The following is a 13,995-nucleotide window of genomic DNA, read 5'->3' on the forward strand; positions in this document are numbered from 1 at the left end:
CCATGCAGATGGAGATGCCGACGATCCTAAGAGGATGTTGGCAGCGTGTATACACAGGACTCAGGACATCAGGGATCTCAGGTTACGTTTCCAGCCTCTAAATCCCACGCAGAGCGACGCAACGCTTACTTTTTCCCACATCACAAGCACATTCCGGTAGCTGGCTGCTGTTCATACAGGTTGCCTTTTTATTCTCCTTCTAAATCATGTCATTCTGTCAATCACATAAAAATGATGTAAAATAATGACCATAAAGATGGCAAAGCCTAATTAAGCTCCTGCAGCTGTACGTGACGGCTCCCTGCAGAACAAGTGCCAGGAGCTCAGCACCTGCCAGGCTCAGGGAATCCCTCTGTGTGGCTGCGCACAGAGAATAGAAAGTGCAGCAGGCTGGGGAGAAAGGGGCTGCAGCAGCAGCTTGTCCTTCACCTTGCTATAGAATGCATTTGCACTACGAGGGCAGGGCTGAAAGCAATGCTCCCTGTCCCCGGATGGCACAAGCGGAAGCAGCGAGCCTTGCTTGTTGAACATGCAGTGCTCCATCAGACAGACACCATCAATGAAAACTGCTTTTCTGCACTGGCAGCGTTCACCCAACTCTGGCACATTTGGATGTCCTCTCCCACTTTGATTTCATGCCGTGGGCTAAGCCACGGCACTGTGGAGCTTAAAGCATCCAGGTACATCTCATGGATGAAACTCTCCAGCCCTCCCCAAGAGCAAAGCAAACTAAAGAACATTTCACTTGAAGAGTAATTCAAAAATATCAGTCCATTTCTTGTACTCAGCCAACAGATGAAAGTCTCCAAAACTCTAGTACATTTACATGAATTATAACAACAAAAGAGTTGAAGGAACTGAAACATACTTCTACAGCTGGCTGGTAAAACAGGTGCTAAATCAGAAATCTGGCGCAGAGGAGGATGAAAGAACATCAGTGAAATGACACAGGCTAGGGGAGAAGGGCAAGATGAACAGGAGAAGCCAGGGACAGAACTTACCAGGCAAGAGCAATAGACATGCATAGAAAAGGAGACTTTGCTCTGGGCCAAGTCAAGGAGAGAGCCATAAAGAATCAGGCTGGAACACATGCCATAGGGTTGGAAAGGCAGTGACAGAAAGTAAGGGTCTCTTTTGGCCTCTTCCAACACACACACAAAAAAAATTAAACGTCACTGGAAGAGTATTTATATTCACTAGGTCTATATAAAGACAATTGTGCGCTCATAGGGCTTCAGGATTGAAAGGAACAGATTCTGCTCAATATCAAAAATTAAAAAAAGAATAGTTCAGGAAAATGACACAAAATGCTAACAGAGGCAGAAGTAATGTTAATGATTTGCATTTCTTTTCTTTCTAAAGAAAGCCGTATCTATCTGTTACTCCTCTAGTACAACACAATGGAACAGGCCCAGACAAATCAGCACTTATTTTGCTGATCATCAGGTTTCCAAATCCTTCTGCTATGATCATTTCCTCTTGGAAGTACCACACAGCTCTGCCAATTGCATAGAAGGGATTAGGAAAAGCCTGAGATAGGTGAGACCTTCCCAGGAACGAAGCTGCTCTCCCATCTTCCAGCAGCAGAACACCCAGCTGGGGAAAGGCTCTGAATCCACTCTTCAGCCAAATAAGTTTCATATCATCAGTTCCGACTTTCCTGCTATGACAATGAAGATTTGATAATGCGTTCTGATGAAGGGTAGGATAAGTATGCAAGGACAAACATTGATTTTTCTTATCTACTTAAGGATAAACTTTGTTATTCATTTCACTCACTTAGGTTGGATTTGCATTTCAGGAATAGACTTGTGGTTCACACTGATGGTGATGAGAACACAGGGTTTGCTGAAGATAATCAAGATACTACACACATGACATTGGTTCCCCACTTGGTTGGCTGTTTCTGTTTTTCTAAGTTAATACAGTGATGAAGTAAGGAAATCCACATCTCATGCCTCATTCTCTGGTACAGGTGCAAGCAATAATTTATTGCGAACGCAAACTGTCTTGCTAGTAAATCAAAATGTTCACGTAGGCTGCTTAGTCTCATTGAGTTCTGATGCAAATGTGCTGCATTTGACCAAACCACGAAGGTCTACTCCACAAGGAACCTATGCAACTCTTTAAGTGAGCTGTACTTCCTCTTGTAATTTAAGAAGTCCCATTAGCTAGAGGAAGGACCTAGATATGCTTTTGATATATGAGATTACTTCATGTATGAAGAAGGGCTTCTATTAGTAGCTAACGCAAAGCAGGCACACAAACCACATTCCTCTTGGCTTGCACAACAACTCATCACTGCAAAGGGATGCGCAAAGCCTTCCATCGCACAGCCCATCTGTTCTCCCAGCTCACTATTTCATGTCCTACCCGTGGCCTCTTACCACCAGGCAGACTTCTGGACAAAGGAATGGGATACCCAGAGATGTGTGGGGCAGCAACTATTTACCCACTCCTTGCAGCCTCTGCAGCAGCCCGCTGCCGATGCGCATCACCACAGCAGCAAAGCCCTTTCTTTCCATCCGATGCCTCTGCAGCTCCTCCTATTAGCAGGAGTTAAGAAGGCTTTTGTCATCCCAAATATGCTCAGCTGCTTACCGTACGGCAGAGCGGTGTAAGAAGCGTTTAAAGATGTGTCTGACATCATTAATCTATTTGCCCCCTGACCCGTGGAGCTGAACTGTAGCTATGGAGACCAAAGGCTGACCTTACAACGCTGAGAAACGGGGAAGCCAGCGAGTATTTTGGGTCACATTGTTCGGCTGGACAAAGGAATAAAGGAGAAATGTGACAGTTTCCTGGGAATTAAGGTCAGCAGGTCAATTGCCCCAAAGCTTTATTGTTATATGATAAGCAAGTCTAGCCGAAATCATTTTTCAGCTACTAGCATAAAAAAATACCGGAGCTTTTGTTGTCCAAAGTAGAAAATTGGTCTCCACAAAGGCAATATATAACCCATGATTGAGCAAAATTACTCAACAGCCTTCCCTGTACCATTTACAGCGCAAATCTAGGAGAAAATGGGTAGCAAGTATCCATTTCATATTCTCACATTGAGCTGATGGTTAATTCGAGCTATTGGGGGGCGTGTGGAAGCTATTTATTAGTGTGTTTCTGGAATTGCATTTGATGAAACTGTCAGCTGCTTCCATCCTCCCTTTTCATGATTCATGGAAGTGAGGGGGAAATAACTGCTCTGAATACACCGGTCCTGAACATCTGTGCAAAAGCAGCACATGCCTTTAGCTGAGAATAAATACAGTATAGCAACTTGCCCTAACAAAATGCTATGACAAATGCCAATCCAAATATTTACAGTTTCAATAATTAGCCTGATAAACAGTGGTGTATTCTGACGTTCACTGTGAGGACATCAGCAAAACCCATAAGAGCTTCCATCTTCAAGTGGTTTCCAAATTAGTCAATGACATTAATTCTAGAATGAAAATAACTACTTTATAATCACGTTTCTAAACCTAAAAGCTCCTCAAATTTGAAGTACCCCAAGCCATGCCGTGTCAGTCCATAAAAGACAATCTGTAATGGCAGCTAAAAAGTAGCTGATGCAAGACATCTAAGTTGAAAACCTCCTGTTCTTCATACAACCAGCAAAGCCCGGTCCACGTGCAAGACAAACTAGTGATTACATAAACACCTTTTTTTCAAGAAACATTCTAAATAAGTATTTTGATTATCTAGAGGGCAAAGTAAATATACACCAAGGTAGTATGCTGGAGTTCTTCAAAATTACTGCACCTTACTCCGAGGTTTGATCTAATACGTACCAGGGCCCATGAAGTAGATGCTGAAATGGTGGTGCTTTTCCTTAATAACTGTGCAGGAGTACTTATACCCCAGCTGCACTGGGGGAACAGAATTCAACAAAACTACTTTGAAAAGTTCTGTAGGCTGCCAGCCTGACACCAAAACACAGCAAAAGCTGTGCAAAAGAATGGATGCTGTCAGTAGGAAATTCAGGTAGTCTGTTGGTAGAGCTCTGCACGAAGCTGTAGCTGCTGCAGCTGTATCCACACCGAGAAGTAAAATGTTAATGGCTCTAGAAAAGCACAAGAAAAGCTCTGCAAGAAGGAATTAAAAATGTAGCGCATTAGCTTCAGTGAGGGCATGTGGAGGAATATAATCAATGTGTGGATCCAACAGAAAGTTAAGCGTGATTTACCTGCAGCTGTTCAAAACTGGGATGTAAATACAACTCTTAAAAAGCAGAAGACTTCTTGCAGAGAATGCCAGAACCAAGGAAGCTACAAGTTCACAAACTAGAAAGATGTTAACAGAAGGGATGGTTGGAGGGCAATCATGCAACAGTTAACGTTTAAGACATGCAGGGGATTCCTAAATTCACCTCAGAAGACCAGACGCTTTCTGATGATGTGTCTGTGACCTTTGATACAAAAAATAAAATAAAAATGAGAAGTTATTGAGCCTCCATGACACTGAAGGTCCTGCTAAGCATCATAGCAGTACACCACGTTACCTTCATCTTCCCAAACCCAATGCAAAACATTTAAGAACCAAAAAGGACTGGCTTTTAATAACCTACTCTTTTGAAATCATTACATGGCAAATTTAATTTTAAAGCAACAAGAAACAAAGCGGCCAAATTACATGAGACACAGTGCTGAAGATTGGCAGGGAAGTGGGCATCACCAGGTGCAACGCTGCTACCCCCCTGTGAGCCAGTATCTGCTCTACAAGTTGGGAGAGAAATTCTCTGAAAAACTCCTAAAGCCCCAGCAGTTATTACCTTCTACACAAGCGAATTCCATCTGAAGCCATACGCCTTAAGTAGTACTGAGTTAGCACAGAAATGGATAAAAGCCAGGAAATTCTAAGTTTAAGCTGACTCGCCATGCTTAGCACACACTATTGTCCTTTATCCCTAAAATTTAATTAAAACCCAGTTCTGACCAGTTGTAATAAGTAGTACAGAAAACTGATTATCGGAATTGCTTTCCTCCAACAGCCTATTGTGCTACACTTCCTCTCTGCAAAACACAAAAGACTCTATGTACATTTTTCTCTCTCTCTGAAAAGAGGCCTGAAAAAAAAAAAAAATCCAGTCTGAACTTTTATTTAGTTGCCAATTGTGCTGCAGAATGAAACTAAGCATTTTCTTTTAAAAGCCGATTCAAATTCAGTACTTAATCACACCATAGCAGAGCAAGAGCAGCAGCAAATTATGTTACAATTACATGAGAAATTCTTTTACAAGATTTTGTTTTCAGTCACTTCTAATCTTCTGATGGCTGCCATTTGCTGGGTTGATATTTTCCTAATAATATTTCTGCCTGAAACTAGCCGTGCTAATCAGAATAAAAGGGAATATAAGGAAATGTGCACGCACACATGCGCAGAACACAGACTGGGAGGAAAGCGGTTATGGTTGATTAGAAAAATTGTTTTAGATGTTGTGAAATATTTCCTTTTTTTTTTTTTTTTTTTTTTCCCTTCTAAATTGCTCCTTTGCCCCTCTTCTACCAGTTTCTTTATTCCTGCACTTCAGTTCTCCTGCCGCACGACCAGCATAACCATACACTGCTGCACAGTAATACTTTTACAGCTTCAGAAGGCACGTCCCACCAGCCCTGCCTGGAGCAGCTGAGCCAGCTCTCGTGCCCGAGGTGCCCACGCTGTGGAGACACCCAGCTGTGTGGGTGACCGAGCCACCCAGGAGGAGGCACGGCATGGGATCGGCAGTGCGGGTGTCCAAGCCCTCCTCCTCGCCGGCAGCTTTCTCACCCACAAGTCAGATGGCTCAGAGAGATCAAGCTGCTTCTGTTGTCTAAACAGCGCAGCAGCACCTGCAAAGTTCACAACACCCATTTTTTTGAAACAACCCCAAAAAGGCTTCGCTCTGTCTACACAACCAAAAACTTTAAAGAGAACTTAATTTGCTGTTGCAAAAAGATGTTTGTAATCCAGCTAACCTATTCTTGCCACGGGATGAAACAAAAAATACAAGCAAACATATCTACAGCCTTATATGGATACTCAGTGGAGTCAGAAAGTTTTCAGGTGAAAGCTATTAAACGCATACAGCTTCAAAGAGGAAAGGTATGATCCTGCATGGGCCAGCAACAGGTCAGTGCCTGTTCCAGAGGTGCTTCAGCTTTATTCCTGCAAACAGCTCCTGGCTTGGCTGCCGCACCGCCATTGCTCCCATCTGCCCTTCACCACAAACAAGAAACAACACAGCAGTGCTTGCAAGCCGAAGCGAGAATGCACAAACATGCATCTTCCTCGCTCTCTGCCCCGGCAAATCTGAATTTGCTTTTTTGGCATGGTCTGCTATACTTTGGGATCTCACAGCAGAGGACAAGCTGTCCATACACTGCATTTCTCTGTTGCATTCCCAGGTTGCAGTTGTGTTTTTCCAGCAAAAGCAGCTGACAGTAATTTTTAGTAACTTCCCTTCTTCTCTAAGAGGGAAAAGGACCCAAAATACCAACAGATGAGGAGCTGGTGGGATACTGGCTGCATGGAACCAACAACTGCACAACACTCAGCAGCCAGCCGGGTACCACCAATGCCACGCATTACAGCTTTAGTTTCAAGAGACAGCTTCTACTTGAAATCTTAAGCCAGATAAGCGCCAGGTTGCACAGAGCTGCTGGTTGTGACAAAACCAACAGCTACCAGTCCATCTGACAAAAATGCCAAGTCCCATGCCAAAACAGCAACTCTTCCTAGGAGGCATTTTGCCAAAATGCTAAAATCCCTATGACCGCATTGAAAACAGCAAAGTAATTCCACTGCAACAGCCCCGGCGTACTATGGCGTCTCTCACTTTTAAAAATACACCAGATGTCGCATGATAGTTACAGAAAGAACTGAGCATTTTTGAGCTTCAGACACAAAAAAGCAAAGAAGAGAATTGTTTCTGTAGCAACATGACAACCAACATAAAACCGTAAGAGAAGTTGATAGCTGCATATGCCAAGCTCGCACGCTTCCTAAGCACAAGTTTCCAAGCGAGCGGTAAGGCAGAAGCTCACAGATGCGGGGTTAGAACAGCAAGGTGGCTGCAGGCCCCGCTCCTGCGCAGGCAGCGCTCCTTGCAGTTGTGCAGCAGCACGGAGAGGCGAGGGAAGCAAACAAACAGACGCGGGCGGGCAGCAGCAGCGTGACGAGCGCTGTCACCGGCCGTCTGTCAGCGCGAGATCATCTGCTCCTCCAGCTGATGTGTGCCGCCTGAAACACTTCCACGCGCACAGAGCTTCCGCTGCGTCTGCAGGTACGAGCAGAGCCCCTGCTGAGGCTTAAAACTTGGCTTTTCATCTTGTGAAAAGCATACCTGCAATATTGCTCAAGACTACTTAAGCGCGGCTCGGCTGGCCCAGGATGCTACCGCAGACACCAGCACTCGGCCGGCTCCATTATGAGCTGATCAGAAGGCAGCACCAAAAGAAAACGCTTCACTTTCAGGGGGAAAGTCTGATTTTCAGGCGGCTGAGCTTACTAAAGGATTGGCCAAACACGAGCGCCGACGCAAAGAGGAGACAGGGCTGCCCTCTGCGGTTGCTGCCAGCCCTCGGCCGTGCTGCTGCAGTCTGCAGATGTGCCTGCCTGCAGCACCAGGAGCTGAGCTCACCGCCCATAGCTGGGCTGCGCTGTGCGCCCGGAGCGCAGGGCTGACCCGGCACGGCACGCCGTATTGCGACTGCACAATCCACAAAGAATTTACAACTGCAATCAGCCTCTTTGCATCCCTTGGGAAAAATGATCGGGAAGAAATGAAGCAGGCTTTGTTATATCCACGAACAACAATGTAAAATAACATAAAATAGAAATAAAGACAAACACTAGCAAGCTATCAACAGAAAGATTTTGTTCCTCACTGGGGTCATTTTCAGACGTGCTCATATTTAAGTGCAGAGGTAATTTCCCAGTGCAGCTGTTAACAGTTCTTCCTGAACTTCTCTCGGATTTCGGGTGTTGCATCTGCAGGCATTTGCAAGGCAAACTTCTGTTTTTAGGGCTGTGAAACTACAAAAGCACACACCTCAACAATTTCTTCCAATACGTGTACTTCGTATCACATGGGACACCACAGTCATTTCATTTGCAAAACGTTTGAAGTTTTTTACATACACAACCACGTTGCTATTCTAACAGCCATCTCATGATGGGGTTGTTATGTTTTGCTTGTTTGTTTTGGTTTGCTGGGTTTTTTTTTCCACCTATCAAAAACATGCTGAGATACCTACCAGGTGCACAACAACTGCCAGTAACCTGCTAATTCGGGCATTCTTGCTGGCTTTGGTAATGTGCAATTTTGAAGACTTGTTGATGGGGTCAAGAGCTACTCCAATCGTAGGGAACTTTTATTGAAACAAAGATTCTGTTGTTAGTAAACGGAAATTAACATTTTTCACTCGTGAACTTGTTGCTTTATCCAAAACCCTATTTCCCTACAAAGACCTTTAATTAGGAACATGAAAAATCTCATACTGGATTCAAATCATAGATTCAATTTGACCTTCCATGCCATCGAATAGTTTTTGCTTTCACAGGAACATAGAAAATGTAGTGTAGCACCTACAAGTTTTGTTAAAATACGTGAAAACTCAGAAGGGATATACACTTTGGTTTTATATCCTAACTTGACTAACAAGTTCACCCCAAATGCCTCAACTTTCCAGAGACTCCAAACTGAAGGTCTCAGGGGTTTCCGCAGGTTGCTTCACTTTAGGATTCCCAACGCCTCTCCCGAGGCACTGGAACTGGCAGCAGCAATTAGCACATGCTCACAGAAAGGCAAAAGAACAGAAACTCTGAGGAAAGAGATTACAGATGGATTAAGGAAGAAAAAAAAAAAAAAAAAAAAAAAAAGTAGAACACTGCTCCAGATAGTAGGCTCAAAATGACTTTCAGATCCCATTTCCCATGAAACTACAGCTTCTTACCACTTCAAGGAATTTCATCCTCAGCAGTCAAGGTGTACCCACTGAATGCACGCACATCGCCTGCTCTAAGAACACACATGTGCCTTACAACTACTTCTTTCTACTGTGTAGCCTCAAGGAGCCATGCAGATGCCGAGGACACACCAGCCTGTACAACGATTCTTGCAGATGGTGCTGGTGGAGGCCATTCTCAGATAAGCCATTCTTGTATCTCAACTGAGATATGGCTTCTGCCAAGTCCAAATCTCATCAAATCTCACTGCACTCTTCACGTTGAGGGAAATTTTCCAGTTCTCTTTAACTTATTTTTAATTACTGTATCAATTTGTAACCTTCTGCCAACACACTAACTGCTGCCATGCAAAGGCCCTTCTGAAACATCCTCTCTGGCTGAATAGGCAGACAGAATAAGAATCCCCACTTAAAACCAAACCAATCTGTTCAGACAATGTATACCTAGTTCTTCCTGAGAGTAAACGCTCCTGAGTTATTCATATATTCACCGCTGGCACGCAGTCTTTCATGATTTCCAAACCAGCTATTACACAAGCAAATCAGCAAACACACAGAGCACAGCTTACTGCTAGAGGATAGCACAGAGCAGACACCAACACCATGGGCGGTGAGGGCGGCGCAACTGGCCGAAACAGCATGCGAATGCTTTCATTTGATGTGCATGCAAACCAGTGGGGGGGGGGTCATTTTTTTTAAATAGAGAGCAGATCAGCCCATAAAGCCTTCTTCACCAGCTCCATGTCCAAGCAATCGCTTCAAGCTATGGAGAATATTAAATATTCTAACGGGGTAACCAATACATTATAGATCTACACAGAAACTGGCCGATGTAATTTCAGAAGACGAGACCTTTGTGAAAGCGCTCAGCTAGTTTGGGACCTTCAGAGAAGGAAATAAAACAGGAAACTTCTTAATATGCAAAGGGAGACTGGGAGCCAAGGACAACGAGGGAGAGAAGAGCGCTAAGAAGCAGCAGCTTGTCGTGGCAGAAGATGGAGATGCACAATCAGCAGAATGCAGAGCACTCCGGTGTGGGTTATACAAAGCTGCTGGGCATTGCAGAAGGAGAAACTGGGAAGAGGCAGGGTGTCTGTATTGACTATGGTGAGAAGAAAGAGAGAGGGCAGCAAAGGCTTATCAGGAGACAAAAGAAAACATGGAGAGAGGACAAGAATCATCATTTTGATGGCCTGAAAATATACTTGCGAGGAAGAACGCAGCTTCCAAGCTTTCAGTATATCACTACAAAGAACTAAAATTTATGAAAACTGTATGAAAATATAACTGCTCTTTAAGCTACGTGTATTGTTTTATCTTCTCCCTCAGAGGAGTGGAAATTCCACCGTAAAAATCCATCACCAAGGGAACATTACCTCCTCCATGAAAATATATCTTTGTCTCAGTGAATCTCATTTTGAGCCATGATATTTAATGTGAGAACTGGCCCTCATTTTGCAGAGTGAAATCACACTCAATCAAATATTTGCCGTATTTCAGTAAATAACACTTTGAGACACCTTGTATTCTGGGTGTGCTTACAGTAACATTTTCACATTTTGTTACGTAACTCCAGCACCCAGTTTTTTCATCCAAAAACTCCTCTGACAACTGCTGAAATCTTCAGGCAGAGAAGAAAGCAAATTTAACCTCCAAATGGACAGAGCTGCTAGGCCCAAGGAAACATGACTTTTCACCAACAGATACCTGCCTTGTCGCCAGACATCTACATTGCCAACAGCAGGAGTGGCAGTGAGAACACAAACACCACCAGCAGAAGAGCAGCAGAACACCAGCAGTGCGTCCCAAGTCCCTTCTTCCATCGCACGAGGTACCACTGCCTTACAGATCTTTCTGCTCTTGCAGGCCAGCTTTCAGCAGCTCTTGCAGACAAAGGAGTTCAAATTCCAAGACCAGAGCTGCCACAGAAAGGTTTGCTCTTTCAAGCGATTTACTCTATTGGTTTTGAGTATTTCTCTGCTACTCTGATCTCTTATACAGAAGCAGGTATTTCTATATAAAATTACACTTACTACTCTGTTAGGCTCAGTACAGGTTCTATATATAAAAACTTGAACTTGAAAATATAAGAAACAATCTCAGGGAGGAATAGCAGTTTTGTCCTCAGCAGAATCATTCCTCACACATGGCAGACATTACTAACAATCTAGATCAAATTTTCAAGGCTGTTTTAGGAGCGTGTTATTATTCTTCAACACACATTTGGTGGAGAACCTTCAAAGACGTGTCGGTATGGAAAGTCTGTTCTGCTCTGACAGCATTGCTTACTTCATCCAGTTTGCAAGCAAAAACTATACAGATAGATCTTGAAAGAGTTAGCCCTTGCCTTGCCTAAAAGCTCTGTCAAGGTGGCTTCATGGTTTGACGCTTAGAAGAAATTGCTTCTTAAACACAGAAAGCCATCAGTCGTAAACATTAGGAACGGCCTTTCTTAGCATGAACTTAATCTGTCAGATCTCTCTACCAATTTCTGTACATTCTGCAAGTAAAAAAGTAAATAGCTTACTTATTAGCTTTGCAATTTCATATAGTCCATTAAGTGACTTAATTTTGCTATCAATAGCACATAATGCGATGAGCAAAACTGTTAGTCTGCCTTAGGAAAAATAGTGATGCGGTTACATCAGGGGTGTCTCTGAGCTGACAAGGCTTTCCCCTGGGGATATCCAGGAGAGTTAGAAAGCAGAAGAGGAAAAAAGCATGGAGAGAAGGGAGAGGAATGGCAGAGAACACAGGTGTAGATGTTTAATCTCCTGGCCTGTCAAGACAGACAAAAGAATAATTACAATTACAACCATTCTCTCTCAAACATTCCTCTGTCATGGAGAGAAAAAAAAAGAACAATCACGCTTGAGCCCAACCAATCTAAACCAACTGTTGAGTTTTAGACCACTTGTACCTTTTTAGCTCTGCTGTGGATTGTCTTTCATGACCACGTTCTCATTTCTGCTGCATTTGATGCAGAGATGCTGCACCAACTTTGACAAGTTACTGTAGGTACACAGTGCTAAAAGCTGAGCCTGACAGACATTTAATTTTGAAGGAATTTATCCCGAATTGGATTCTAATTTTAAAATGGCTCAAATCTTTTAAAGACACTAATTCAAACTGTAATACATATTTGCTGAGAAACTACGCTTAGGCGATATCCAAAAATGTTCTAAGCCATAGAATCATAGAAAAGTTCATATATTATAGCACTTTCTTTTCTTAGATGTCTCCACAAATCAGACAATGCCTAACTTGGAAGTGGGACAGCCTGCTTTGAAAAATCAATATAACCTGATAAAAGCCTAAAGCTAAAAACCACTAACGCTCATTTCAGGGTATTTCATTGAATATCAAACTATTACTCTCAGCACTACCTAACTGAAATTCATCCTTGAGGAGCCTGAAGCAGCAACAGTTCGGTTTCTACTCGCAAAGAAGGCTCTCTGTCCTCTGCTCTGAGGATGACTGATCTCTGATTCAATTTCACTTCCCGGTCAATGCGTTTGGTTTCTTAACGTTTCATAAGTGTCCTGCCCAGAAACGTTTACGAGTGAAACCTGATCTACAGTAGAACAAAGGAGATCCAAAACACTGTCAAGTCGCAGCCAGAGTCCTTGAGGTCGACCTTTGGCTGAGGGCAGTTCCCAGGACCGTGCCTCTTATCATGCCATCGGGGCACTTACAGAAAACAACAAGCAGCATTGTTATCGCTTCGACCTGACAGCACCTCACACATGTGAGTTATAAACTTCCATTATCATTCTTCGAAACACATTACATACTGTAAGCACTCTCAATTTCCCATCTGCCATCTTCCACAATCTTCCAGCCTGTTAATCGTTAGCAAAATTGCCAAGTTTTCCAAAAGGTAATTTCCCTACAGGTCTGACAAGCATTTAATCTCCATGTCACAAGCATTAATTAATTTCATATATAAAATATAGGTGAAAAGATTATTTTAACTTCAGAATTCAATTAAAATAACTCATTATATTACTAGAGTTTGGTATATCTGTGTTACATATGCATATTTTCATTTCCTGCATACGAGAAACTTCATCGGTATTAACAGAGTTCCTCAAGTCTCCTGGAATTCAAGCTTTGAATTTCTATAGATTAAGACCAAAATAGAGAAGAGGGTTGAGTTCACAACACATACCATTATTTGTGGAAAGTATTTTAAAGGCAAACCACGTTCTCAAGAAGTACAGTTAAAGAGCTTACATAAAATAATACAGTCAAAAATATGCTTACGACAACATGTGAAAAACCTTTCAGTACTTTAAAGCAGCTGTGACTTGGTAAAATCTCATTATCTCTCACATGCCCATTGGAATTCTCCAGGAATATTTACTGTTATTTCTAACTGCTGCTGGAAGCACTGTGCCAGCCTTGGAACAGCACCACGAGGTAGCTGAGGGAGTACCATATATGACCTCTGTGAATATCCCAGAGCTATACATTCAGTTTTAGCAGCATGCCACAGTAACACCAGGCAACTAATGCATTAAGTCGGGCATGCGAAATACCAAACATACATTAAAAAATTAAAATTAAAAAAAGCTATAATCTCAGTGAAATTTCATTTAAAAGATCTGCAGGTTACTCAGAGAATCTCAAAATGCTTCCTGCCCACGGTTGTGTCCCAAACATCTGAACTCAGACACTGCAACACAGGGCACATCTAAGTTTGTATAACATGGGCTTATACATAGGCATACAGGTGTGTAAAATACATTGCAAACACATTACAACGTATGAGTTTCTCACACTGAGCAGATTAGGGCACAGCTCACTCTGCCAGGACTCTACAATTGACTGACAATTGTACCTCAACTTAAAGTCAATTCCTTATGAGTTTTTTACATCCTTGGAGAAAGATCAGAATTGAAACGATAAAGAAAAAATATCCTTTTCCCATTGTCATGGAAGATCAACCCAGGATTTATTTATTTATTTTCTAAATTGGCTGAATGAATACAGAACACCTAAACACCACACAGGGCAAGCAGCATTCAAAAATCTATTAGAATTCCTCCTA

General features: G+C 42.8%; 1 protein-coding gene across 3 annotated transcripts in view; it reads right to left on the reverse strand.

Moving 5' to 3' along the window:
• MACROD2 (mono-ADP ribosylhydrolase 2) overlaps positions 1 to 13,995 on the reverse strand; it is an 839,235-nt gene that overhangs the window by 718,996 nt on the left and 106,244 nt on the right. The gene's annotated exons all lie outside the window — the stretch shown is intronic.

This window comes from Centrocercus urophasianus, unplaced genomic scaffold (assembly GCF_019232065.1).
Source record: "Centrocercus urophasianus isolate 14NV4802_14NV808 unplaced genomic scaffold, USGS_Curo_1.0 seq_10, whole genome shotgun sequence".
Classification (NCBI taxonomy): Eukaryota; Metazoa; Chordata; class Aves; order Galliformes; family Phasianidae; genus Centrocercus; species Centrocercus urophasianus.